General features: G+C 38.9%; 1 protein-coding gene and 1 pseudogene across 2 annotated transcripts in view; one reads left to right on the forward strand and one right to left on the reverse strand.

Annotated features, from left to right (window-relative positions):
* Positions 1 to 27889, forward strand: part of LOC308552447 (phosphatidylinositol 3,4,5-trisphosphate 3-phosphatase TPTE2-like) — a gene marked incomplete at its 5' end in the record, with an annotated part of 89743 nt that overhangs the window by 16722 nt on the left and 45132 nt on the right. The gene's annotated exons all lie outside the window — the stretch shown is intronic.
* Positions 25916 to 26725, reverse strand: LOC308553538 (serine/threonine-protein phosphatase 4 regulatory subunit 2 pseudogene; annotated as a pseudogene). The gene is made up of 2 exons: positions 26411 to 26725; positions 25916 to 26359 (listed from the first exon to the last, which is right to left on the reverse strand). The product of its transcript is annotated as a serine/threonine-protein phosphatase 4 regulatory subunit 2 pseudogene (transcript).

Genomic DNA, 27889 nt, shown 5'->3' on the forward strand with positions numbered 1-27889 from the left:
TCTTTGTTTCCTTTTTTTTTTTTTTTTTAACTTATCTTAATTGTTGAAAGTATTACAGATGTCCCTCCCTTTTCCCCCATTGATCCCCTCCACCCCAGGACTTCACCACACTATTGTCTGTGTCCATGGGTTATGCATATATGCAAATAAGTTCTTTGATTACTCTTTCCCCACCCAATCCCCCATCCCCACCTTCCCACTGAGATTTATCAGTCTGTTCCTTGCTTCTTTGTCTCTGGATCTATTTTGTTCCTCAGTCTATATTGTATATTAGGTTCCACATATGAGTGAGATCATGTAAAACTGAAGCAGGAAGAATCAGAAAACCTGAATTGGCCAATAACAACTGATGAAATTGAAGCAGTAATAAAAAAATTAAAAAACCTCCTAGCAAACAAAAGCTCTGTCAGGATGGCTTCACAGGGGAGTTTTCTAATTCTTTAAGTTGTAAGGATAGATAATTTACTAAAATTTTTTCTTGCTTTTTGAGACAGGCCTATAGTGCTATGAACTTCCCTCTTAGGACTGCTTTCACTGTGTCCCATAGATTTGGGGTTGTTGTGTGTTCATTTTCATTTGTTTCCAGGAATTTTTGTATTTCTTTCTTGATCTTATTGGTAACTCACTCATTGTTTAATAACATGCTATTTAGCCTCCATGAATTTGAATGTTTCTGAGTGTTTTTATTATAGCTGATTTCTAATTTCATGGCCTTGTGATCTGAAATGCTTGATATGATTTCAGTCTTCTTGAACCTGTAGAGACTTGTTTTGTGTCCTAACATGTGGTCTATCTTTGAGCATGACCCATGTGCACTTGAGAGGAATGTATATTCTGCAGCTTTGGCGTGAAATGTTTTGTAAATATCAGTTAAATCCATATGAGCTAGTGTGCCATTTAGAGTCACTGTTTCTGTGTTGACTTTTTGTCTGGAAGATCTATCCAGTGAAGTCAGTTGGGTGTTAAAGTCAATGACTACAACTGTATTGCTGTTGATCTCTCCCTTGAAGTCCTTAAGGTTACTTGATAGGTCCTTATTTGTTGCCATTTTACTTCTTTATGCCTCTGTTTCTTTCTCTATTTCTTCTTATTATTACAGCAGTCCCTTTAACATTTTTTACAATGCTTCTATTTCTACTTCTAATTGCAGCAGTATTTTTAACATTTCCTGCAATGCTGGTTTGGTGGTGACAAACTCCTTTAGCCTTTTTTTTTTCTTTTGTCTAGGAAGCTCTTTATTTCACCATCTGTTTTGAATGATAGACTTGCTGGAGTTTCAGATCCTTGTTTGGCATTACCTTGAATCCTTCATGCCATTTCCTTCTGGCTTGTATAGTTTCAGATGAGAAGTCAGCTGTCAACCTTATGGGATTTCCTTTGTAGGTGACAGATTGCTTTTCTTTTGCTGCCTTTAGATTTCTCTTATTGATTTAAATTTTTAGGGTTTTAATTATGATGTGTCTGGGCATGGGCCTCTTTGGGTTCTTCTTGCTTGAGACTCTGTGTGCCTCCTGAATTTGTGTGACTTTTTCCTTTATCAGTTTAAGGAACTTTTCTGCCATTATTTCTTCAAACATCTTCTCCATCCCTTCTTCAATTTCTTTATCTCTTGGAACTCCTTTGATGCAAATATTGTTAAGTTTCATGTTTTCCCACATCTGCTTAGACTCTCCTCCTGTTTTTTGTGTGTTTTTTTAAAATCATTTTTTCTTTATGGATCTCTTATTCAATGATTGTTTCTACTCTGTTTTCTAATTCACTGATCCAATCCTCAGCTTCCTCTAATAGGCTGTTTATTCCTTCCAATGTATTCTTTATTTTTGCCATCTCATTCTTCTTTTCTTGCTGGTCATTTTTCAGTTTCTATATCTTTTTTCATACTGTTGAGCATTCTTACAATCAGTGTCCTGGAATTTGTATCTGATAGATTGCTTATCTCCATTTCATTTAACTCTTTTTCTGGTGACTTCTCTTGTTCTTTCATTTGGTGCTTGTTTTTTTGTCTCCCCATTTTGGCTGCCTATTTGGGTTTGTATCTAAGTATTTGTTAGGCCTCCTATGACTCTATCTTTTTGGAAGGTCTCTGATGCAGGCCAGTGTCAGAAACTGTTTGTGACCAGCTTTGAGTACCCTGTTTGGAGCTATCAACAACTCATTGCTTGAGGTCCCTTCTGTTGCAGTTGGTGCATTTGGACAGGACCAAGATGCACATGAAAGTCTGCTTTTCCAAAGCCTGAGTCCAGAAACAGATCAGGCAAAGACTCAAAGTACTCTGAAATCTGCCTCTGCCTGCAGGCTGATTAATCTGATTCTCTTAATGAACCTCAGGCTGTAGAAACTCCCCAGGGTGGTGTGGCTGGTTGTTATCAGTCTTTTAATGAACCTTAGGCTATAGAATCTCCATGGGGTAGGGGAGGAGGTTTTCCAGCAGGGTGGGGCAATTACTTCCCCCTCAGGCAAAAGCTGCTTGGAAGATAAATGTTTGCCTCTGCAGTATGGGAGAATGACTTGGCACAGGAATCCAGAGGGGTGCCCTCTGAGCTCTATCTCCACAGCCCTCAACTGTAGATTCTCCTTACAAAGCTCCAGTCCACTTGCCCTCCCTCTGCTGGAGCCCAAGGTGAATGGCTGCACATGAAACTTAGTGTGTTTCTTCTTCAAGAGAGTGCTTGCATTTCTAGCTATTTCTCCCTGGCAGACACATTTGGCTGCTTTCCATAGCCAGATGTTATGTGGGCACCTTTCTTAGTTCTGGTATTTTTGGCTGGGAAGCACAGCCTGGGTTTTAGGCCCCAGAGTCCTCAGTGGGAACCCCCACAGCTGAGATATCCCTCCAGACCTTCAGGTGCTCCCTGAGGGAGCCCAACTAGCCCTCTTATGTCTCCACACTTCCTATCATTCTCTATGTTGTATCTACTTTTCCTTCTTGGTTATGAGGATGCTCTCCAGCTCGTCTTCAGTTGCAGTTGATTATTCAGGATGGTTTTCCTGTCTTTTAGTTGTAATTCCAGTTTGGTCCTTGGACAGTGTCAGTGTAGCTTCCACTCAGTCTGCCGCCATCTTTTATCTCTGCCATTATTTCTTCAAACAAGTACTTTAACCTTTGCTTTCTTTCTAGATCATCTGGTACTCCTATGATGCCAATATTGTTATGTTTCATGTTTTCCCACAGCTCCCTTAAACTGTCCTGTTTTTTAATTGTTTTTTCTTTTTGATCCCCTGATTAAGAGATTTTTTCTACCCTGACTTTTAATTTGCTGATCTGATTCTCAGCTTCCTCTAATCTGCTCTTTAGTCCTTCCAATGTTTGTTTGTTTGTTTTTAAATTGTACTATGTTCTTAATTTCCTTCATAGTTTCCATTTATATCCTCAAGCTGTTGAGCATCCTTATGATCAGTATTCTCAACTCTATATCTGATAAATGGCTTATCTCCATTTCATTTAGCTCTTCTGGAGAATTCTTTTGTTCTTTTGTATGGGGTTTGGTTTTTTTTTTTTTTGTCTTCACATTTTGGCTGCCTGTTTGGATTTGTGTCTATGTATAAGGTAGATCTGCTAGGACTCCCAGTCTTTAGGATGGTCCCTGCTGCAGGCCAAAGTCAGGTGCTGTTTGTGACTGGCCTTGAGTACACTATTTGAACTTTTCTGCACTCCACAGATTGTTTTTCCCTCCCCTGGGCCTGAGTGTGTTAGGACAGGTCCAAGATGTGTACCAAGGTCTTCTTTTCTAAGCTCTGGGTTCAGAAGCATATCAGACAAAGACTCAAAGCACCCAGAGGCTTTTATTCAGTCTCCTAATGAGCCTCGGGCTGTAGAAACTCCACAGGGTGGAGTAAGAGGTTTTCCAGCAAGGTGGGGCAATTGCTTTCCTCCAGGCAAAAGCTGCTTGAAAGTTAAATGTCTGCCGGAGAAAGATGTCCTCTGCAGTATGGCAGAATGACTCATCATAGGGATCCAGATGGCTGCCCTCTGAGCTCTAATACCCAAGCCAGCAGCCCTGAATTCTCCTCACACAGCTCTAGTGCACTCTGTGCTCCTTCCACCAGAGCCCAGGCTGAGTGACTGCACACAAAACCTTGTGCATTTGCCCTTTAAGAGGGTGCCTGCATTTCCAGCCATCACTTCCTGGCAGACAGAAACCCTGGTGGTTTTCACAGCCAGATGTTATGTAGGCACGTTTTTCAATTCTGGTGCTCTGGGCTGGGAAGCCCATCTTGGAGTTTACACCCAAGAGTTTTCAGTGAGAACCTCCCACAGCTGAGATATCCCTCCAGACTTTCAGCTGCTGCCTGTAGGAGCCCAGTAAGCCCACCCCACCTCTGCACTTCCTACCAGTCTCTGCACATTCCCTACTTTAGGTCCTGGGTTATGAGGGTGCTCTCTAGCTAGTCTTCCATTGCAGTTGATCATTCAGGATGGTTTTTCTATATTTTAGTTGTAATTACAGTTTCATCCTGGGAGAGTGCCATTGTGGCTTCCACACAATCTGCTGCCATTGGAATCTCTGTTTTTATTATTATAGCTTTGTAATAAAATTTGATCATGTAGCATGATTCCTACAACTTTGTTCTTTCTTAAGTTTGCCTTGGCTGTTCAAGGTCTTTTGTGGTTCCATATAAATTTTAGGATTTCTTTTTAGTTCTGAGAAGGATGTCATTGTTGTTTTGGAAGAGATTGCATTAAATCTATAGATTGCTTTGGGAAGTATGGACATTTTAAGGACATTAATCTTTCCAATCCATGAGCACTGTATATCCTTCCATTTCTTTGTGTACACTTCAATTTCTTTCTTCAATGTCTTATAGTTTTCCAAGTACAGGTCTTTTATGTCCTTGGTTAAATTTATTCATAGGTATTTTATTTTATTTTTTATTTTATTTTTTGATGCAATTGTAAATGGGACTGTTTTTTTAATTTTTCCATCTGATGATATGTTATTGGTATATAGAAACACAACAAATTTCTGTATATTGGTTCTGTATCCTGCAACTTTACTGAATTCTTTTATTACTTTTAATAGTTTTCTGGTGGAGTCTTCAGGGTTTTCTATATATAGTATTATGTCATCTGCAAATAATGACAGTTTTATTTTTCCCTTTCCAATGTGGATGCCTTTTCTTTTTTTTTCTTATCTGATTGCTGTGAGTAGAACTTTCAGTGCTATATTGAATAATAGTGGTGAACGGGGGCACCCTTGTGTTGATCCTGATCTTAGAGGAAATGCATTTATCTTTGTATCAATCAGTATGTTAGTTGTGGGCTTTTTATATATAATCTTTATCGTTTTGAGGTAAGTTCCTTTTATATCCACGTTGCTGAGAGTTTTCATCATAAATGGATGTTGAATTTTGTCAATTTTTTTTTTTAAACATCTATTGAGATGATCATATTGGTTTTGTTGATGTGGTGTTTTACATTAATTGTTCTGTGGATATTGAACCATCCCTGTATCTATGGGAAAAATCGCACTTGATCATAATGTATAATCTTTTTAACATATTGCTGAACTCAGGTGTTTAGAATATTTGCATCAGGGACCTATATTCATCAGGGATATTGGCCTATAATTTTCTTTTTTTGCAGTGCCTTTGTCTGGGTTTGGTATCTGGGTAGACTGGGTTTGGAAATGATCCTTCTTTTTCAGTTTTTGGAGTATTTTGAGAAGTATAGACATTAATTCTTCTTTAAATATTTTGTAAAACTCATCTGTCTAGTCCTGGGCTTTCATTTGTTGTGAGTTTTTTTAATTACTGGTTCAATTTTATTGCTAGTAATTGGTTTTTCAAATTTTCTGTTGTTTTTATACTGGTTCAGTTTTGAAAGATTGTATGTTTCTATAAATTTATCCAGTAGTTCTAAGTTGTCCAATTTGTTGGCATATAATTATTCATAGTATTCTTTAATGAACCTTTGTATTCTGTGGTGTTGGTTGTAATCTCTCCTGAAAATCTTCTGCAAATTATGAGAGTTTTACTTCTTCTTTTCCCATTTGAATGCCTGTTCTTTTTTCTTTCTGTCTTATTGCTGTGGCTAGGACTTCCAGTACTATCTTGAATAAGAGTGGTGAAAGTAGACATCCCTGACTTGTTCCCGATCATAGGGAAAACACTTTTAGTTTTTGCCCATCAAGTATAATGTTGGCTGTAGGTTTGTCGTATATGGCCTTTATTATGCTGAGGAATGATCCCTCTATTCTCACTTTGCTGACAGTTTTTATCATAAATGGGTGCTGGGTTTTATCGAATGCTTTTTTGAATGTATTGATATGATCATGTGATTTTTATCCTTTATTTTGTTTATGTGATGTATAATGTTTATTGATTTGCGAATACTATGCCAACCTTGTATCTCTGGAATAAATCTTACTTGATCGTGGTGTGTGATCTTTTAGTGTATTGCTGGAACTGGTTTGCTAATATTTTGTTGAGGATTTTAGCACCTTTGCTCATCAGGGATATTGGCCTATAATTTTCTTTCTTTGTAATGTCTTTATCTAGTTTTGAAATTAGGATAATTCTGGTCTCATAAAAAGAGCTTGGCAGTCTTCCCTCCTCTTGAATTTTTTGGCATAGTTTGAGGGGGATAGGTATTAATTCTTTGAATGTTTGGTAAAATTCACTTGTGAAACCATCTGGTCTGGGACTTTTATTTGCTGTGAGTTTTTTTGATGACTGCTTCAATTTCACTGGTTTTAATCTGTCTATTCACATTTTCTGATTCTTCCTGATTCAGATTTGGAAGATTGTATGTTTCCAGGAATTTATCGGTTTCTTCCAGGTTATCCAATTTGTTGGCATATAGTTGCTCATAGTATTTTCTTACAATCCTTTGTATTTCTGCAGTGTCAGCTGTTACATATCCCCTTTCATTTCTGATTTTTTAAAATTTTGATCCTCTTTTTCTTCTCTTGCTGAGCCTGGTTAAAGATTTGTTAATCTTTTTTTATCTTTTCAAAGAACTACTTCTTGGTTTCATTGGTCTTTGTTTTTGTTTTTTGTTGTTTTTTTTTGTTTTGGTTTGTTTTTTTTTTGGTCTCTATGCCATTTATTTCCATACTAATATTTATTTTTTTCTGTTTTCTACTTACTCTGGCTTTGTTGTTCTTTTCTAGTTCCTTTCAGAGTGAGATTAGATTAGTTATTTGAGCTTTTTCTTGCTTCTTGAGGTAGCCCTGTAATGCTATGCAGTTCCTTTCAGGACTGTTTTCACTGTGTCCCATTGATTTGAGGTTATGTTTACATTTTCAGTTCTCCAGGAAGTTTTTTATTTTTTCCTTGATCTCATTGGTAACCCATTTGTTGTTTAATAACATATTATTTAGCCTCCTTGTGTATGAGTGTTTTTAATTTTTTTATTGTAGTTGATTTCTAGTTTCATACCATTGTTGTCAGAGAGGATGTTTGATATGATTTCAATCTTCTTGAATTTTAAGACTTATTTTTTGTCCTAATGTGTTGTCTATCTTTGAGAATGTATCATGTGCTCTTGAGAAGAATGTATGTTCTGCTGCTTTTGGATGAAATGTTCTGTAAATATCCATTAAATCCTTCTGATCCTGTGTGTAGTTTAAGGTTGCTCTTGCCTTGTTGATTTTTTTCAATCTAGATTATCTATTGACTTCAGTGTGGTGTTAAAATCCCCTATGAGTACATTGCTGTCTATCTCTTCCTTAATACCCACCAATATTTTCTTTATATATTTGTTTGCTCCTATGTTGGATGCATATATGTTTACAAGGGTTATATCCTCTTGCTGGATTGATTCCTTTAGTAACATGTATTGACCTTTTTTGTCTCTTTGTATGTCATTTGTTCTGAAGTCTATTTTATCTGATAAAAACCCCAGGTTTATTTTTGTTTCCATCTGCATGGAGTATTTTTTAAATATATTTTTATTGATATAAGAGAGGAAGGGAGAGGGAGAGAGAGATAGAAATATGAAAGAGAGAGAAACACCAATCGGCTGCCTCCTGGATGTTCTTACCAGGGACTGAGCCCCCAACCAGACATGTGCCCTGACCAGTAATGAAACCAGTGACCTCTTGGTGCATGGGATGATGCTCAATCCACTGAACCAGACTGGCCAGGCATGCATGGAGTATTTTTTCCATCCTTTCAGTTTTAGTTTGTGTGTATCTTTTGTTCTGAGGTGGATCTCTTATAGACAGCACATATATGGGTTACATTATCTTACCCTACATCTTTAGGTTGGAGCATTTAATCTGTTTACATTTAAGGTTATTATTCATAGGTACTTATTTATTGCCATTTTATACTTTATACCTATGTTCTTCTCTGTCTCTATTTTTATTTATTTATTTATTTATTTATTTATTTATTTATTTATTTAATCTTCTTCTTCAAACAGGCCCTTTAACATTTCTTGCAGTGCTGATTTGGTGGTAATGATCTCTTTTACCTTTTATTTATTTATTTATTTTGGCCTGGGAAGCTCTTTATTTCACCTTTAATTTTAAATGATAGCCTGCTAAATAGAGGAGTCTTGGTTGTAGTTCTTTGTTTCTTATCACTTTGAATATTTAATGCCAATCCCTTCTGGCCTGAAGTGTTTCTGTTCAGAAATCAGCTGATAGTCTTATGGGAGCTTCTTTGTAGGTAATTGTTTTTTTCTTGCTGCCTTTAAGATTCTTTTTTGTTTTTAATTTTTGCTATTATAATTATGTTGTGTCTTGATGTGGGCCTCTCTGGGTTCGTCTGTGCTTTCTGAACTTGTGTGACTTTTTCCTTCCCCAGGTTAGGAAAGTTTTCATCCATTATTTCTTCTAACATGAACCTGATTCCTTGTTAACTCTCTCCTCCTTCTGGTAATCCTATCATGCAGATCTTGTTACACTTGATGTTGTCCCAAAGGCGCTTAGACTTTCCTCATTTTAAAAAATTCTGTTTTCCTTTTGTTGCTCTGCTTGTGTGCTTATTTTTGTCTTGCCATCTAAATCTCTGATTCAATCCTCTGTTTCATCTAACCTTTTGTTAATTCCTTCTAGTGTGTTCTCCATTTCATATATTGCATTATTAATTTCTGACTGGTTCTTTATGATTTCTATACATTTTTAATGCTTACTTTCTCTTTGTTTAAGTTCTCACTAAGATTATCCATTCTTCCCTTAAGGTCCCTTAAGGTCCTTGAGCATCCTTATAATCATTGTTTTAAGCTGTTCATCTGATATTTTGGTTGCTTACATTTTATTTAATTCTTTCTCTGGAGATTTCTCTTGTTCTTTCATTTGGGGCAAATTTCTTTGTCTCCCTATTTTATCTGCCTTTTTGTGTTTGTCTCTGTGTATTTGGTAGATTTGCTATGACTCCCAGACTTGTCATGATGGCTTTATGATATAAGTATCTTGTTGGGCTCAGTGGTGCAATCTTCTGGATCACCTGAGCTCAGTGCTCCAGGAATGCTTCTTGTGGGTTATGTGTGCCCTCCTACTGTAGATCAGTCTTGAATGCTATTTGCCCTTTCATGGGTGGAGTTAACCTCTCCATCTTGTTGACTATAAGAATAAACCTCAATCACCATGTATGAGTCACTGTGCAGGGGCTGTCCCCCACAGTGGGGTTATGCTGCCTTCCAGGATCCCCCTTTGGATGTGCCACTTATGTTGCTAGTTAGGTCAAGCTTGGTGTGGTCTGAAGCCCACCATTGGGTGTGTTGGTTCTGGATCCACTAAGACAGGGATCTAGTACACGTTGATATTACACATTGTGTGTAACCAGCCTTGGGTTACCTAGCTGGAGTTACCACACTATTCACTGTTTGTGGCTGTGCCTAGGGGCCTGAATGTGCATGGGAAGAGCCAATCTGTGTACAAGGGTCAGCTTCCTCCATTTATTTTATTTTATTTTATTATTATTTTATTTTATTTTATATTTTATTTTATTTTATTTTATTTTATTTTATTTTATTTTATTTTATTTTATTTTATTTTATTTTATTTTATTTTATTTTATTCTTTCCATCACCATTTATCCACCCTATACCCTCTTCCACCTCCACCTAACCCTTCTGCTCCTCACAATCACCACACTGTTGTCCATGTCAATGAATTCTCTCTCTCTCTCTCTCTCTCTCTCTCCTCTCTTTTTTTTCTCAGTCCCACCACACCCTGCACCTGGCAGCTGTCAGCCTGCTTTCTATCTAGGAGTCTGTCTCTATTTTGCTTGTTAGTCCAGTTTGTTCATTATCTTCCACATATGAGTGAAATTATATGGCATTTGTCTTTCTCTGACTGGCTTATTTCACTTACCATAACATTCACCATGTCCATCCATGTTATAGCAAAGGGTAATATGTCCTTTTTTATGGACAAGTAGTATTCCATTGTGTAAATGTACTATAGGTTCCAGTTTAGAGCTGGGGCAGATCTATAAAAGGACCAAGTCTCCCTGAAGTTCACCTCCACCTATTGTCTACTTCAGCTCCCCCTGAGCTTGTCTGGTCTTCCTCAACAGCCTTCTGAGGAAAGACTGTAGAGTGGGCTCAGGCTGGCCACAACCCACAGACCCTTCCATAGAGTATGAGCATGGTAGGGTGGGGTAACCGGGGATGGGAGGACTAGACTAGCAGACCCCCTACTTGGGGCCATGTGGTAAGGCACTCAATGAGGGGAAAGTGGCCCTTACTTCAGATCCATACCACTTAGACTGTCTCAGAATCTCCTACTCTATCTCTCCCAGGAGGAGTCCACTGCAGGTTCAAGTTGAGTGCAGCCAGCCATCCCCTTTGCAGGAGCAAGCTCAGGAGGGCAGAGCCACTGGGGCTTGGAAGACAGATCAAAAGAGTCTCCATTGTGGCTGAGGCTTGCTGAGTCCACAAGAGGAGGGCAAGCACTTCACCCACCATCTGCTCCACAGCCAGTCACACAACACAGCACCTTTCACCCTTCAGAGACAAGAGCCTCCAAAGGAGATGTGCTACAAAGGTCCCAGCTATGAGTAGCACTCCTTTCCCTTGAACGAGCTTAGCTCAACAGTGCAGGACCACCAGTAGTTGGGAGAGCAGATCCAGATAGTATCCTATTGGGGGTAGTGTTGACAATCCTGTAGGGGGTTGTGGCACTTCTTCCTCTCCAGGGCAAGGGTCTCTGAGGGAAACATACTCTATAGGTCTCAGTTCCAAGCAACTCTCTGCCCCCCCTTGGAACTGAGCTTACCAGTCCTGGACCCCCAGCTGCAAGAAACGCAGGTCAAATGGGTCTCCTGTTGGGAGAATAGAGTGGGCTGACCTTGCAGGTGAGATAGGAGTGGCCTCCCCTGTGATGTAGCCACACAACCCAGCACCCACCCACCTGATTCCCAGGGAAATGTGTTCCTAAGGTCCAAGCTCTGATAGCACTCCCTTTCCCCAGCATAGTTGAGCTCAGCAGGGCAGGGCCACTAGGATTTAAGAGGGCAGATTCAGACATCTCCCATTGGGAGTGGTGCCAGCAAGCCTGTAGGAGAGGGATGGATGCTTATTCTTCCCAGGCAAAAACCTCTGAGGGAGACAGACTCTGAAGTTCCCAGTTCTGCATGGCACTTGGATCCCCCTACAGGCCTGAACTCAGCAGGACAGAGCCATAGGAAGTGCAAGGGCAGGGTAAGCGATTCAATAGGTTGAGAGGGGCAACTGGGTGTGCACGCTAGGTGGGGAAGAATGGTCCCCTTTCCAAAGCTACACATTTCAATCACTTTCTGAGTCTCCACCAAGAGCTTCTCCAGGAAAAGCTCCTCAAAGGACCCTTCTGGTTGCAGCCAGCAGCATCCTCTTCAGGACTCAAGCATGGCAGGGTGACGTTACTAGTAGTTGGAGGACTGGGTAATGCACTCCCAGGCTGACTCTATAATAACAGGAGTTCTCAACCCTGGGAAGATGGTGTCTGGGTCTCTATCAGACTATCTTCTCCCCACGGTAGACTGAATTCCACTGATTTTCACTAATAAATGTTCTAAGGGTTCCTCTTCCTACCTTTAGTGTTCTGGGTTGAAGATCCCTACATGGGGTTGAGACCCTACACTCCTAGAGGGAGGTCTTGTAGCCAAGATATCCCTCTGGCTTCTCAGCTACCACACATATGTACAGGGGGCCAGCCCTTTCTGTGTCCCTGCCCTTCTTACCAGTCTCCATATGGCTTCTGCTGTAAATCCTTGGTTATAATATTTCAGTTCTGCTAGCCTTCAGTTGGTTATTCAGATTAATTGCTTATGATTTAGCTGTAAATCCTATTTGGCTAAAGGAGGAGGTGAATGCAGCTTCTACTTACTCTGCAGCCATCTTGGAATTCCCCCCCTAGGTAGTTTTTTATTTCATGTTTGATTCCTCTTTGATCCATTGGTTGTGAAGTAGCATGTTTTTTAATCTCCACATATTTGCAAATTTTTTCCAGATTTCTTCCTTTAGTCGATTTCTAGTTTTTTGCCTTTTTGGTCAGAAAATATGCTTGATATAATTTTAATCTTCTTAAATTTATTGAGGCTTGTTTATGGCCTAATGTATGGTGGAAAATGTTCCATGTGAACTTGGAAAATGTGGATTCTGCAATTTTTAGATAAAATATTCTATAAATATCTATTAAGTTGATCTGATCTAATGTGATATTTAAGGCCATTATTTCCTTATTAATTTTCTATTTGAATGAACTTGGATATTAAAGTTCCCTAGTATTATTATATTATTATTCATTTCTGCCTTTATGTTCATCAATATATGTCTTATATACCTTGGCGCTTCTATTGAGTGCATAAATACTTACAATACTTATACCTTCTTCTTAGATTGATTCTTTGTCATTATGTAATGTCCTTCTTTGTCTTTTTTTATATTCTTGTTTTAAATTTTATTTTGTCCTAAGTGTTTTTTGTTTGTTTGGTTTTGGTTTTGTTTTGTTGTTTTTTATTTTTTTTCTTTGCTTATTTTTGTTTAATTACAGATATCCCTTTTTTTCCCCAATGACCCATTCCACCCCATCCTATCCCGCTTCCCAATCCCTCTCCCCACCATTGTCCATGTCCTTGGGTTATGCATACACACATAAAAATTCCTTGGTTAATCTCTCCCTTTCCAAACACCCACCCTCCTCTATCCCTCTGACATTCGTTAATCTGATCTATGCTTCCATGTCATTGAATCTATTCTGTTCATTAGTTTATTAAGTTCTTTAGATTCCACATATAAGCGAGATCATGAGAAGTTTGTCTTTCTCTGACTGGCTGATTTCACTTAGCATAATATTCTCCAGGTCCATCCATACTGTCCCAAAGGGGACAAGATCCTTTTTCCTTACAGCTGCATAGTATTTTATGATGTATATGTCCCACAACATTTTTATCCACTCATCTACTGATGGGCACTTGAGCTTTTTCCAGATCTTAGCTACTGTAAATTGTGCTGCTATGAACATAGGGGTGCATATATTCTTTCTGATTAGTGTGTCAGGTTTCTCAGGATATATCCCTAGAAGTGGGATCACTAGGTCAAAAGGCAGCTAGATTTTTAACTTTTTGAGGAACCTCCATACTGTTTTCCATAGTGGTTGCACCAGTCTGCATTCCCACCAGCAGCGTACTAGGGTTCCCCTTTCTCCACATCCTTGCCAGCACAAGTCGTTTGTTGATTTCTTGATGGTAACCATTCTTACCAGTGTGAAGTGATCCCTCATTGTGATTTTAATTTGCATCTCCCTGATGATAAGGGACATAGAGCATTTTCTAATATGTTTCTTGGACATCTGTATGTCCTCTTTGGAGAAGTGTCTATTCAAGTCCTTTGCCCATTTCTTAATTGGGTTGTTTGCCTTCCTCCTGCTGAATACTATGATTTCTTTGTACACTTTGGAAATTAGCCCCTTATCAGATACATCTTTGGCAAATATGTTTTCCCAGACCATGAGGTTCCTTTGTATTTTGAGGCTGTTGTGTTGTGTTTTTTTTGCTGTGCAGAAGATTTTTGGTTTGATGTAGTCCCATATGTTTATTTTTTCTTTTGTTTCTCTTGCGCTAGGAGATGTATCAGTGAAAAGTCCACTATGTGAGGTGTCTGTGACTTTACTGCCTATGTTTTCTTCCAGGATTTTTATGGTTTCATGACTTACGTTTAAGTATTTTATCCATTTTGTGTTTATTTTTGTGAACTGTGAAAGTTGGTGGTCTAGTTTCATTTTTTTTGCATGTAGCTGTCCAATTTTCCCAGCTCCACTCATTGAAGAGATTGTCTTTACTCCATTGTATATTCTTGCCTCCTTTGTCAAATATTAACTGACCATAATGGTATGGGTCTATTTCTGGGGTCTCTGTTCTGTTCTATTGATCTGTATGTCTGTTGTTGTACCAGTACAGGCCTTGTTTATTACAATGGCTTTGTAGCACAGTTTGATGTCCTGCAAAGTGATCCCTCCCACTCTGTTCTTTTTCTTCAAGATGGCTGCAGTTATTCGGGGTCTTTTTTGGTTCCATATAAATTTTTGAAATGTTTGTTCTAGGTCTGTGAGATATGCTGTTGGTATTTTAATAGGAATTGCATTGAATTCATAAATTGCTTTGAGTAGTATGGACATTTTAATGATATTAATTCTTCCAATCCATGACCATGGTATATTCTTCCACTTGTTTAAATCTTCCTCTATTTCTTTTTTCAGTGTCATATAGTTTTCCGAATGCAGGTCTTTTACATCCTCGGTTAAGTTTATTCCTAGGTATCTTATTTTTTTAGTTGCAATGGTAAATGGTATTGCTTTTTTAGTTTCTCTCTCTGAAAGTTCATTGTTGGTGTATAAGAATGCCATTGATTTCCGGATGTTGATTTTGTATCCAGCTACCTTGCCAAATTTGTTTATCAAATCTAGTTGTACTTTGATGGAGCCTTTAGGGTTCTCTATATACAATATCATGTCATCTGCAAATAATGACAGTTTTACTTCCTCCTTTCCAATTTGGATGCATTTTATGTTTTCTTCCTGTCTAATGGCTATGGTGAGGACTTCTAGTACTATGTTGAATAAGAGTGGTGAAAGTGGGCATAGCTGTCTTGTTCCAGTTTTTAATGGAAATGGTTTTAGTTTTTGCCCATTGAGTATGATGTTAGCTGTAGGTCTCATATATGGCCTTTATTATGTTGAGGTATAATATCCCTCTATTCCCACTTTGCTGAGAGCTTTTATCAGAAATGGGTGCTGGATTTTGTCTAATGCTTTTTCTGCATCTAAGGATATGATCATATGATTTTTGTCCTTTGTTTTGTTTATGTGATGTATCACATTTATTGATTTGCAGATGTTGTACTAGCCTTGAATCCCCAGAATAAACCCCACTTGGTCATGATGTATGATATTTTTAATGTATTGCTGGATCCGGTTTGCTAGTATTTTAGTGAGGATTTTAGCATCTTTGTTCATCAGGGATATTGGCCTGTAATTTGCTTTCTTTGTAGTGTCTTTATCTGGTTTTGGGATTAGGATGATGCTGGTCTCATAAAAAGGGTTTGTGAGTTTTCCCTCCTTTTGAATTTTCTGGAATAGGTTGAATAGAATAGGTGTTAATTCTTCTTTGAATGTTTGGTAAAACTCACCTGTAAATCCATCTGGTCCAGGACTTTTGTTTGCTGGGAATTTTTTGATTACTGCTTCAATTTCATTAGTTGTTATCAGCCTCTTCAGGTTTTATGCCTCCTCTTGATTCAGCTTTGGAAGGTTGTATGCTTCTAGAAATGTGTCCATTTCCCACATATTGTCCATTTTGTTGGCATATAGTTGCTCATAGTATTTACTTATAATCCTTTGTATTTCTGTTGGGTCTGTTGTTATATCGCCTCTTTCATTTCTGATATTATTTATTTAGGTCCTCTCTCTTTTTTCTTCATGAGTCTGGCTAACGGTGCATCAATCTTATTTATCTTTTCAGAGAACCAGCTCTTGGTTTCATTGATTTTTTGTATTGTTTCTTTAGTCTCTATGTCATTAATTTCTGCTCTGATTTTTATTATTTCCTTCCTTCTACTTCCTTGGGGCTTTTTTGCTGTTCTTGTTCTAGTTCTTTTAGTTGTTGTGTTAGATGATTCATTAGGTCTTTTTCTTGTTTCCTGAGATAGGCCTGTAATGCTATGAATTTTCCTCTCAGGGCTGCTTTTGCCATGTCCCATAAATTTTGGGTTGTTGTCTGTCATTTTTGTTTCTTTCCATCAAGTGTTTGATTTCTTCCTTGATCTCATTGGTAACCCATTCATTGTTTAATAGCATGATATTTAGCTTTCATGTGTTTGAATATTTTTTATAGTAATTGATTTCTACTTTCAAGGCATTGCCATCTGAGAAGATGCTTGATATTATTTCAATCTTCTTGAATTTGTAGAGACTTGCCTTGTGCCCTACCATGTGATCTATTTTTGAGACTGTTCCATGTGCACTTGAGAACAATGTGTATCTGCTGCTTTGGGATGAAATGTTCTGTAAATGTCAATTAAATCCATTAGATCTAGTGAATCATTTAAGGCCTGTGTTTCTCTGTTGATTTTTTGTCTCGATGATCTGTCCAGTGCTGACAGTGGGGTGTTAAAGTCCCTCACTATGACTGCGTTGCTGTCAATCTCCCCCTTAAAGCCCACCAAGAAATTTTTTATATATTTAGGTGCTCCTATATTGGGTGCATAAATGTTTATAAGGGTTATTTCCTCTTGTTGGATTGATCCCTTTAGTATTATGTAGTGACCATCTTTGTCTCTTGTTATGGTCTTTATTTTGAAGTCTATTATGTCAGAAATAAGAATTACTTCTCCAGCTTTCTTTTCTTTTTTATTTGCATGGAATATTTTTTCCCATCCCTTCACTTTTAGCCTGTGTGAATCTTTTGCTCTCAGGTGGGTCTCTTGTAGACAGCATATATTTGGGTCCTGTTTTCTTATCCACTCAGTTACTCTATGTCTTTTGATTGTACCATTTATTTCATTTACATTTAAGGTTACTATTGATATCAACTTATTTAATGAAAATTTTCCCCTTCATACTGATGTACCTTTCTTTTACCATTTCTTCTTTTTCTTAGAGCAGTTTTTTTTAGCATTTCTTGCAATGTTGGTTTGGTGGTACTGAACTCCTTTAGCTTTTTTTTTTTTGGTCTGGGAAGCTGTTTATTTCAACTTCAATTTTAAATGATAGCCTTGCTGGATAAAGCAATCTTGGTTGCATGTTCTTGCTTTTCATTACTTGGAGAACTTCATGCCACTCGCTTCTGGCCTGAAGATTTTCTGTTGAGAAATCAGTTGTCAACCTTATTTTGGGGTTCCCTTGTAGATCACTGCTTGTCTCTCTCTTGCAGCCCTTAATATTTTCTCTTTGTCCTTGACATTTTCTGTTTTAATTATGATGTGTCTTGGAGTGGGTCTCTTTGGGTCCCTCTTGTTTGGAACCCTCTGTGCTTCCTGAATTTGTGTGGCTTTCTCCCTCATCAGCCTAAGAAGTTTTCTGTCATTATTTCCTCCACCAAGTTCTCTATCCCTTGTTTTCTTTCCTCCCCCTCTGGCTCTCCTATAATGTGAGTGTTGTTTTGCTTCATATTGTCCCAAAGCTCTCTTAGACTATCCTCATGCTTTTTAAGTGTTTTCTCTTTTTCCTGCTCTGATTGTGTGATTTTTTTCTACCTTGTCTTCTAAGTCACTTATTCTATCCTCTGCTTCATTGAGCCTGCTTTTAATTCCTTCCAGTGTATTCTTGATATCAGATACAGCATTCTTTATCTCTGTCTGAGTTTTGTTTATGTTATGTATCTCTTTTTTCATGTTTTCACTAAGAACCTCGATCTTATCATCTAGTGTTTTGTTAAGTTCCTTGAACATCTTCATAGTCAATACTCTGAACTCTGTTTCTGATAACTTGCTTAACTCCTTCTCATCAAAGTCTTTTTCTGGTGATTTTTTCTTTTCTTTAATTTGGAGGTTGTTTCTTTGTCTCCCCATTTTGGTAGGTCTTAGTGTTTGTACCTATATGTTAGGTATATTTGCTGTCTCCCAGTCTTGTGGGGAGGGATTTTGTATTGTGAGGTCAGTGGAGCACAGAAATGTGTTTTCCTTATACTTCTGAGCTCTTTGCTCTAGGTGTGTCCCTTTTGTGGGTGTCCTTTTGTGGGGTTTTTGGGTTCTCCTGTTGTGGTTGGGTCTAGAGTGTTGTTGAACAGTCCTTGGGAGGACTCTACTCTCAGGTTGGCTAACTGTGTGTCTCAGCCCCAACCTCGTCATGTAAGCTGTGGTATGGGTGCTGGCAAGGCAGGACAATACACAACTAAACTTCCAAGAAAAAAAGGGTATCTTACAAAATATCTTGACAGTCACAATGAAAACAACCCTAGTGAAAATAGAACTGGGAGAGTGAAGGGAGAACACAAATTCTAGAGAAAAAAAATAGCTTAAAAGAAAGAAAGAGAAAGAAAAGTAAAGCTTAGAGAGAGAAGTATATTGCTAATAGTGACTAAAATTTAGAAAATAACAATAATAAACTTAAATGTAAAAAATAGAGAAGTTACTTGGAAATAATAGAGGCAGAGAAAAGATTCTGAAAGAAGGGCCAGCAAACAATTAAGGGAAAGAATAGGAATAGGATAATAGTTGAAAATTAAAAACTAAAAATGCATTAAAGAGAATAAGAGAATCTAACTATCAAACAAAAAGACAAGACAGAAGAGAAGATAAACAATAGAAAAAAGGAAAAGAAGAAGAAGAAGAAAAAAGTTATGCCAAAGGATCGAGAGGACAGAGTGAGAGATAAAGCCTGGGCAGGAAGGAGTCCAATAAGGGATTTGGGGGAAACTATAGAGAAAGCATTATAACTTGTTGGTTATAATGATAAAGTCCCAGCCATTAAGCAGGAACATCAAGAAAGTCTTGATATTAGAAGCAAAGATAAAACAAAACAAAGCAAAGAAGCAAAACAAAACAGAGAAACAAAACAACAAACAAGCTAAGCATAACAAAATTATTTTTAAAAAATAAAATAAAATAAATTAAAAATTAAAAAAAAAATTTAATTATTATAAAATTTAAAAAGAAGAAAAAGCAAATGCTTTTTCCCCCTTTCTCTTCTTCCTAAGAGAGAAAAAATAAACAAAAACACAAAAAATAAACAAACAAAAAAAGACAATCAGGTGAGTTTCTTCTGGGCAGCTTATGTTGTCTGCAGCTCACTGTTTTGTGTGCTGATTTCTGTTCTCCTGGGAGGTACTTGTGTATCACCCAATGTGAGGAGCTGTATAGGTTTGGCTCTGGTGTCTTTAGGTAGATGGTTGACCTGAGGCTCTCAGTGGACCACCTCCTCTTGTCAGCTATTTTGCAACTTTGTAGTTGCCTGGTCTTACTCCAGAGTCTTCGGGAGAGTCTTTAGGGTGCAGGATGGCTAGTGTTGCTCAGGATATCACTTCCCTTTTTAGAGGTTTTGCTGTCAGGCACTCACTGTGAGAGAGTTAGTTTTTGCTCCACAGCCAGCTCCTCAGTCCCTTCCCTGTCCTCTGATTTTAGTTTCCCATGCACTAGCCTGCTGCAGTTTCAGGTTGATTTTAGCCTGTTGCCTTTTCTGTATGGGCAGTTTCAGCAGCCTGGGCTAAGTGGATTTGGTTAAAGAACATTCCAGTGAGCTCTTTGCTTGCCCAGCCCCCAGCAGGGGTTTTCAGCATTTCCTCCAATTCCCAAACAACAGTCCTTGAGAGTCTTGTTCTTGTAATGTCCTCCTGTGGGCTGTTCTCCCTTCCCCCTCAGGACTGTGCCCTGCAGGGGATATCTGGGGCCTCAGTGAGCTGAACCAGGCCCCTTTCTGTTGGGGGTGGTGCTCCCAGGCTGCAGGAGAAGCAGGCGGGCTCCACCCCTCCCTTCCAAGCTCTGGTTGGCTGGTCACACCAGGCTCACCCCTCATACAGTCTGCAGACACCAATTCCAGTTTCTGCTGGTCTGCCCGCCCAGTGCATGCTGGGAAGGTGGGAGCCAGTTCCATGATCAGAAACTCAAAAATGCACAAAGCAACACACAGGCAGAGAGTCCACCTTGAAAGTACCCGCCTCCCACTCGCCAAGGCACCCTGCAGGAGGGAACCCAAAGTCAGCTTCATGCAGCTCCCCGCACCACTGATCTCAGCAAAGCTGGGGCGGCTCCATGTGCCACCATGGCGCTTCTCAGGGCTGGTCACAAATCCCAGCCTCTCTGCACCAGGAGGTCAGGACAGGAGGCTTCTCATCCTCTTCCCTGCTCCAAGCAGATTCAATGCTTTCTGGGGCTCAACACAATGCCTTACAGGGAGGCAGAGGGTCCCTGTGTGCGGCTGCTCAGTCCCGACCTCTGGTCCCTCACTATTCAGGTGCCACACACTGTGGGACAGCCTTTCTTATGGTCAGCTCCCTGAGCATTAGACACCAGTCATGTCGGCCATTAGAAACTTTGTTTCCTAGGAAGGCACCATCCCCTCCTCATGGACTTACTGTTCTCCTGGGTCCCTCTGACCTTCACGCAGGGCACTCCTTCCAGTCTCCTCCACTCTGGGTGAGATCCCCACTTTTGGATGCCAGTCCACACTCCAAAGGGGAGGGAGCTTTGCAGCCTCTAAGCCTCAGTGCTTTGAGCCCAGCACAGGCTTCAGGAGGGACTCCCCCTTTGCACAGCCCCCCCCACCAGACTCTATAATGTTTCTTCAGTTCTCCCTACTCTATGTCCACTCAGGTATGTTTCTCTGCTTTTTCCAAGCTGGCTACGTAGTATTTTAGGAGTAAATCAAATCCACGGCTGGGAGGGGGGGGCGCTCTGCTGCTTCTCACAGTGCCACCATCTTCCCTCCTCCTCAGAAATGTATTCTTAATTAACCAGTCTTGAATTTTCTGGTCAAGCTCCAGTCAGGTAACCTGTCACATGGTCCTCTGCACCTCACCCCTTTCAACATTTCTTGCGAAGCCAGTTTAGTAGTGGTGAACTTTAATTTTTGCCTGACTGGGAAACTCTTTATCCCTCATTCAATTCTGAATGATAACCTGTGGGTATATTATTCTAGACTGGGGGTTCCTTTCTTTCAGCACTTTAAATATTTCCTGACACTCCCTTCTGGCTTGTAGAGTTCCTGATGAGAAATCAGCAGGTAGCCTTATGGGGTTTTCCTTGATATGACTTCTGCCTTCCCTCTTGATGCTTTTAAGATTTTCTCTTTACCCTTAACTTTTGTCATTTAAATTATAATATGTCTTGGTGTGGGCTTTTTTACTTCCATTTTATTTGGAGTGTTCTGTGCTTCTTGGACCTGAATATCTGTTGCTTTTCTTAGATTAGGAACATTTTTAGGCATTGTTTCTTCAAATATACTTTCTATCCATTTCTCTGTCTCTTTTCCTTCTGGAATCTCTATGATGCAATGTTAGTGTGTTTAATGTTCTAGACTCCCTTATACTGTTTTCATTTGAAAAATTCTTTTCTTTCTGTTCTAGTTGCATGATTTCCACTATATTGTACATGTAGGTGTGCATTCAGTGTATTCATGGGAGGGGGGAGCACCATGTCCTCTTGGACTTGCCTCTTCAAGAAACAGGATATAACATTTCCCTGCTAAGAGTACTATGTAATAGTGTAATATACAGATATATGATTTTTATAATTAAATGTAATATATAGCCCTGACCAGTGTAGCCCAGTTGGTTGGGCATCATCTCATGCACCGCAAGGTTGTTGCTTTGATTTCCAGTCAGGGCATATGCCCAGATTGCAGGCTCAATCCCCAGTAGAAGGAATGAAGAAGGCAGCCATTGCTGTTTCTCTCTCTATTTGTCTCCCTCTGTCTCTAAAAATCAATAAGAATATATTTTTTAAAAGTAATAAATAGTGGAGATTAAAGATGGTGGTGGACTGAGTGGAAGCTACACTGACACTCTCCCAGGACAAAACTGGAGTTACAACTAAAATATAGAAAAACCATCCTGAATAATCAACTGCAACTGAAGACAAGGGGAAGAGCACCCTCATAATCAAGGAGGAAAAGTACAGACCACATAGAGAATGGTAGGAAGTGTGGAGGCACAAGCGGGCTGTCTGGGCTCCTACAGGAAGCAGCTGAAGATCTGGAGGGATATCTCATCTGTAGGGGGTATGGAGGAGTTCCCACTCAGGACTCTGGGGCTTAAACCAGACTCTGAGAAGCCCAGAACACCAGAACTAAGAAAGTTGCCCAGATAACATCTGGCTGTGGAAAGCAGCTGGGTTTCTGTCTTCAAGGGAGAAAATGCTAGAAATGCAGGCACCCTCTTAAGGAGCCAACACACAAAGTTTTGTGTCCAGCTGCTCACCTTGGGCTCCAGCAGAGAGAGGGCAAGTGGACTGGAGCTCTGTGAAGAGAATCTAGTGTTGTGGGCTATGGAGATAAAGCTCAGAGTGCACCCCTCTGGATTCCTGTGCCAAATCATTTCCCCCATACTGCAGAGGCAGACATTACCTTCCAAGCAGCTTTTGCCTGAGGGGGGAAGCAATTGTCCTACCCTGCTGGAAAACCTCTTCCCCTACCCCATGGAGATTCTACAGCTTGAGGCTCATTAAGAGACTGATAACAACCAGCCACACCACCCTGGGGAGTTTCTACAGCCTGAGGCTCATTAAGAGAATCAGATTAATCAGCCTGCAGGCAGAGGCAGACTTCAGAGTGCTTTGAGTCTTTGCCTGATCTGTTTCTGGACCCAGGCTTTGGAAAAGTAGACTTTCATGTCCATCTTGGTCCTGTCCAAATGCAACCAACTGCAACAGGAGGGATCTCAAGCCATGGGTTGTTGAATGTTCCAAACAGGGTACTTAAGGCCAGTCACAAACAGCATCTGACATTGGCCTGCACCAGAGACTTTTCAAAAAGACTGAGAGTCCTAGAAGGCCTACCTAATACATAGAAAAAAACCCAACTAGGCAGCCAAAATGGGGAGACAAAAGACAAGCACCAAATGTAAGAACAAGGGAAGTCTCTAGAAAAAGAGCTAAATGAAATGGAGATAAGCAATCTATCAAATGCAGAGTTCAGGATACTGATTGTAAGGATGCTCAACAGCATGAAAAAAGATATGGAAACTATGAAAAATGACCAATCATAAATGAAGAATGACATAGCAGAAATAAAGTGCATTAAATGGAATAAACAACAAATTAGAGAAAGCTGAGGATAAGATCAGTGAATTAGAAGACGGTAGAAAAATCACTGAATCAGAGAACCAAAAAGAAAAAACAATTAAAAAACAGGAGAACAGTCTAAGAGAGCTGTGGGACAACATGAAACATTACAATATTCACATTATAGGAATGCCAGAGGAGGACGAAAGTAAGCAAGGGCTAGAGAACCTTTTTGAAGAAATAATGGCACAAAACTTCAATAACCTGGTCAAGAAAAAAGTCACAGAAGTTCAGGAGGCGCACAGTCTCCCAAGCAAGAAGAACCCAAAGAGGTCCTCCCTCAGACTCATCGTAATTAAAATGCCAAAAATTCAAGAAAAAAGAGAATCTTAAAGTCAGTAAGAGAAAAGCAATCTGTTACCTACAAAGCACCTCCCATAAGCTGATTTCTCATCTGAAACACTACAGGCCAGAAGGGAATGGCATGAAGTATTCAAGGTAATGCAAAAAAAGGATCTGAAACCAAGACTACCCTATCCAGCAAGGCTATCATTCAAAATAGATGGTGAAATAATGAGCTTCCCAGACAGAAAAAGGCTACAGGAGTTTATCACCATCAAACCAGCATTGCAGGAAATGTTAAAAATACTGCCGCAATTAGAAGTAGAAATAGAAGCATTGTAAAAAAAAATGTTAAAGGGACTGCTGTAATAATAAGAAGAAATAGAGAGAGAAGCATAGGCATAAAACAGTAAAATGACACCAAATAAGGACCTATCAAGTAACCTTAAGGACTTTAAGGGAGAGATCAACAGCAATACAGTCATAGTCAATGACTTTAACACCCAACTGACTTCACTGGATAGATCTTCCAGACAAAAAGTCAACACAGAAACAGTGACTCTAAATGGCACACTAGCTCATATGGATTTAACTGATATTTACAAAACATTTCACGCCAAAGCTGCAGAATATACATTCCTCTCAAGTGCACATGGGTCATGCTCAAAGATAGACCACATGTTAGGACACAAAACAAGTCTCTACAGGTTCAAGAAGACTGAAATCATATCAAGCATTTCAGATCACAAGGCCATGAAATTAGAAATCAGCTATAATAAAAACACTCAGAAACATTCAAATTCATGGAGGCTAAATAGCATGTTATTAAACAATGAGTGAGTTACCAATAAGATCAAGAAAGAAATACAAAAATTCCTGGAAACAAATGAAAATGAACACACAACAACCCCAAATCTACGGGACACAGCAAAAGCAGTCCTAAGAAGGAAGTTCACAGCACTACAGGCCTACCTCAAAAAGCAAAAAAAAATTATCTAACCCTACAACTTAAAGAATTAGAAAGCTCCCCTGTGAAGTCATCTGGACCAGGGCTTTTGTTTGCTGGGAGTTTTTTTTATTTATTACTGCTTTGATTACATTAGTTGTTATTGGCCTATTCAGGTTTTCTGATTCTTCCTGCTTCAGTTTTACATGATCTCACTCATATGTGGAATCTAATGAACAAAATAGACTGAGGAACAAAATAGATTCAGAGACACAGAAGCACGGAACAGACTGATGAATCTCAGTGGGAAGGCGGAGATGGGGGAGTGGGTGGGGAGAAAGTAATCAAAGAAATTATATGCATATATGCATAACCCATGGACATAGACAATAGTGTGGTGAAGGTCTCAGGGGGGGCTCGGATGAAGGGTAGAGGGGATCAATGGGGGGGAAAAAGAGGATATCTCTAATGCTTTCAAAAATAAGAATAAAATTTTAAAAATAAAATAAATTTAAAAAATAAAACAAACAAAAGTAATATATAGTGACATATTTTATATAATTATATTTAATCAATATTATATAATGTTAGTTATGTTATATATGATTATATATAGATTATTTAATATATGATATATCATGTATTATATATTACACATGTAAATATATATATTATTCTAAGGAGCACATTTTATATTGTTCTGTTTCTGTAAGAGATAGATATATGTAATGTATATTTATAAATATAAATAATATACATCTTCCCTGAAACCCTATATTTCACATGGTAAAATTTTGAAACTACTGGCAAAGTATAAACACTGCTAGACCTGTCAGAAAAAGACAAGACAAAAAGCTTTCTTGCATATGTATAAACTAAATGCGATACTCTCCAAAAGGTTTAAAAATTGTAATTATTACTTTACAGTTTAAAAACCGTTCCATTGGTTCATCAATGACTTCTGTGGTGACATTATTTTCTAAGGATGATTCTGAGAGAATCTCTCCCATTCTACTGGTTTTAGATCCTACTAAGTCTTCTGTTTCATGGCAGTCAGAATCACGTTACAGGGCCTGTATTTTCACTACCTTCAGAATGTAATTCTTTCTCAACTTGAGATAAAAATTCCTGCATTTTATTATTTTTCTTAGAAGTCTCTTCATTCAGCCCAGCCGGGCGTGGCTCAGCGGTTGAGCGTCGACCTGGGATCCAGGCGATCGGGGTTCGATTCCCGGTCAGGGCACATGCCCGGGTTGCGGGCTCGATCAATGACTCTCTCATCATTGATGTTTCTATGTCTCTCTCCCTCTCCTTTCCTCTTTCTGAAATCAATAAAGATATATTAAAAAAAAAAAAAAAAAGTCTCTTCATTCACAGTTAAGGCATCATTGGTTTTGTTTTCTTGATTTTTTTCTTTCTGGGCCCATTTTTCTTGTTGTCATTAAAGACTCTTTCTTCCCCTTCATCCTCTTCTGTACAATGCTGCCTGATACAACTACATTCTTTGTCTTTATTCTTAGATGAAGGTGGTTATTCTGTTTCTTCTACCATAGCTGGAGAGATTTCACTAGATACTGTTTGGCCATCTCTCTGACTTTACCTTCTTTGTAAAACCTGAGTCTTTTTACCTTATGCCCTTCAGCTTCCACAGCATCTTCATTTGAACATTTGTATTTTTATACAGGCCCTCTGAGAAACCTTCTGATGGAGATGTCAGGGTCACTGTGACTTTTGTCCTAATTTTGTTATAAGTTTGTAAAGACTCCGCTGTCTGTGCCCTCAGGCAAAGCACTTCTTGTCAGGGGAACTCTCAGTACAGTTTGGTGAATTTCCAAGAAACACCACCATTCATCTTATTTAAACTATTGGAATTGCTTTTCTCTGAAGAAGGATAAGCACAGGTAACAACCATCACATTCTTTTCTAGTCCTCTAAGAAATTTGTCTGTTCCTGTGTAGTTTCTCTCTTTAGTTCCTTTAGGTATTCTCCTAGGGCTGAATAGTAAAAGGGATACTAAGAAACTGTAATTTCAGTTCTACAGAGTAGCTATAATCCATCTTCTCCCCTTATCTCCAGGGACAATTTTTCTGTATTCTTTCCTTCATTTCATCAAAGGAAGGGAATATATCCAACATTAGAGTTAGGAAGACTTCTTGGTTCAAGAGTTGGAGTTCTGAAATCATCCATCACTTTCACCAGTTTGAAAATGAAGTAGTCTTTAAAGGGGACCACTGAATTGTTGTTTCTCTAGTCTTGGCAGCATGACAAAGAAATTGATCCAAAACAGGACAAACTACCTTTTTCCTCATTTTCTCAAAACCTTGTAGTGCCTACTGCAGTCTCTTGATGTCCATGGATTTTGAAAGTCCCTCCTAGCCTCTACTTTCTTCCAAAGGTTTCCCCAGGACAGGATGCATCCCTTGTCCACACACCCTCCTACCCCCCTACACTTCTGCAGGGGGTAGGAGGACACCAAAAGGAGCCAGAGAACAAGGGAGATCAAAGCCGCTGCCACCAGCCCTCCAACAAGGTGCCCCTCAGCAGTATTGTTACTGCTGAATAGACTGTACTGCTTGAATACACTACATTCCTTTTAATTAATTGTTGTAAAAATGTAAAGAAGGTGTCAGGGTTCATGTTTTTCACATAGCTATCCAATTGTTTATTGTAAAGAGTATCCTGTCTGGCCAGTGTGGGTCAGTGGTTGAGCATCCACCTATGATCCAGGAGATCTTGGTTTGATTCCTGGTCAGGGCACATGCCCGGGTTGTGGGATCAGTCCCCCGTGGGGGGGGGGGGGTGTGTGCAGGAAGCAGCAGATCAATGACTCTCTCATCATTGATGTTTCTAACTCTCTCCCTCTCCATTCCTCTTTCTGAAATCAATAAAGACATATTTATTTTTTTTAAAAAAGAGTATCCTTCCCGCCCCCTCCCTCGACCGGTGAATTGAAAAAGTGCATTTGTTGTGAATCAAATGAATATATATGCATAGGTCTGTTTCTGGATTCTCTCTTCTGTTCCATTATATAATTGTCTATAACTGAGCCCAAACCACACTTTTAAGTATTATGACTTTATAGTAAGTCTTGAGAATTTGTATATAAATCCTTCAATTTTGTATTTGTTTATCTTTAGTTTTTACATTTTAAAATCATGATTTATCAGATTTCTCTGTACAAGGGTTTAGATTCCATGACTCAAAATAAATATGTTATCTTGTTATCAGTTTTTATTTTCATTTCTTAATGATATTTATCTCTATTTTTATTTAAATATGTTTATATTATTGTATAATTACATATTATAAAATACACAAAAGAATACAGTTTGATGAGATTTGACCTATATTAACAGTACAATCAAAATGTAGAATATTTCCAGCATCCTGAGAAGTTCACTGGTGCTCTTTTATAGTCAATTCCCCTCCCAACCAGAAGCAAGCACTATTTTAATTTCTACTTTTATGGGCTACTTCTTGGAATAGATACAAATGGATATAAAATGTATTATTTTTTG

The sequence above is a fragment of the Miniopterus schreibersii genome (assembly GCF_964146895.1).
Source record: "Miniopterus schreibersii genome assembly, chromosome: 2".
NCBI classification, from domain to species: Eukaryota; Metazoa; Chordata; class Mammalia; order Chiroptera; family Miniopteridae; genus Miniopterus; species Miniopterus schreibersii.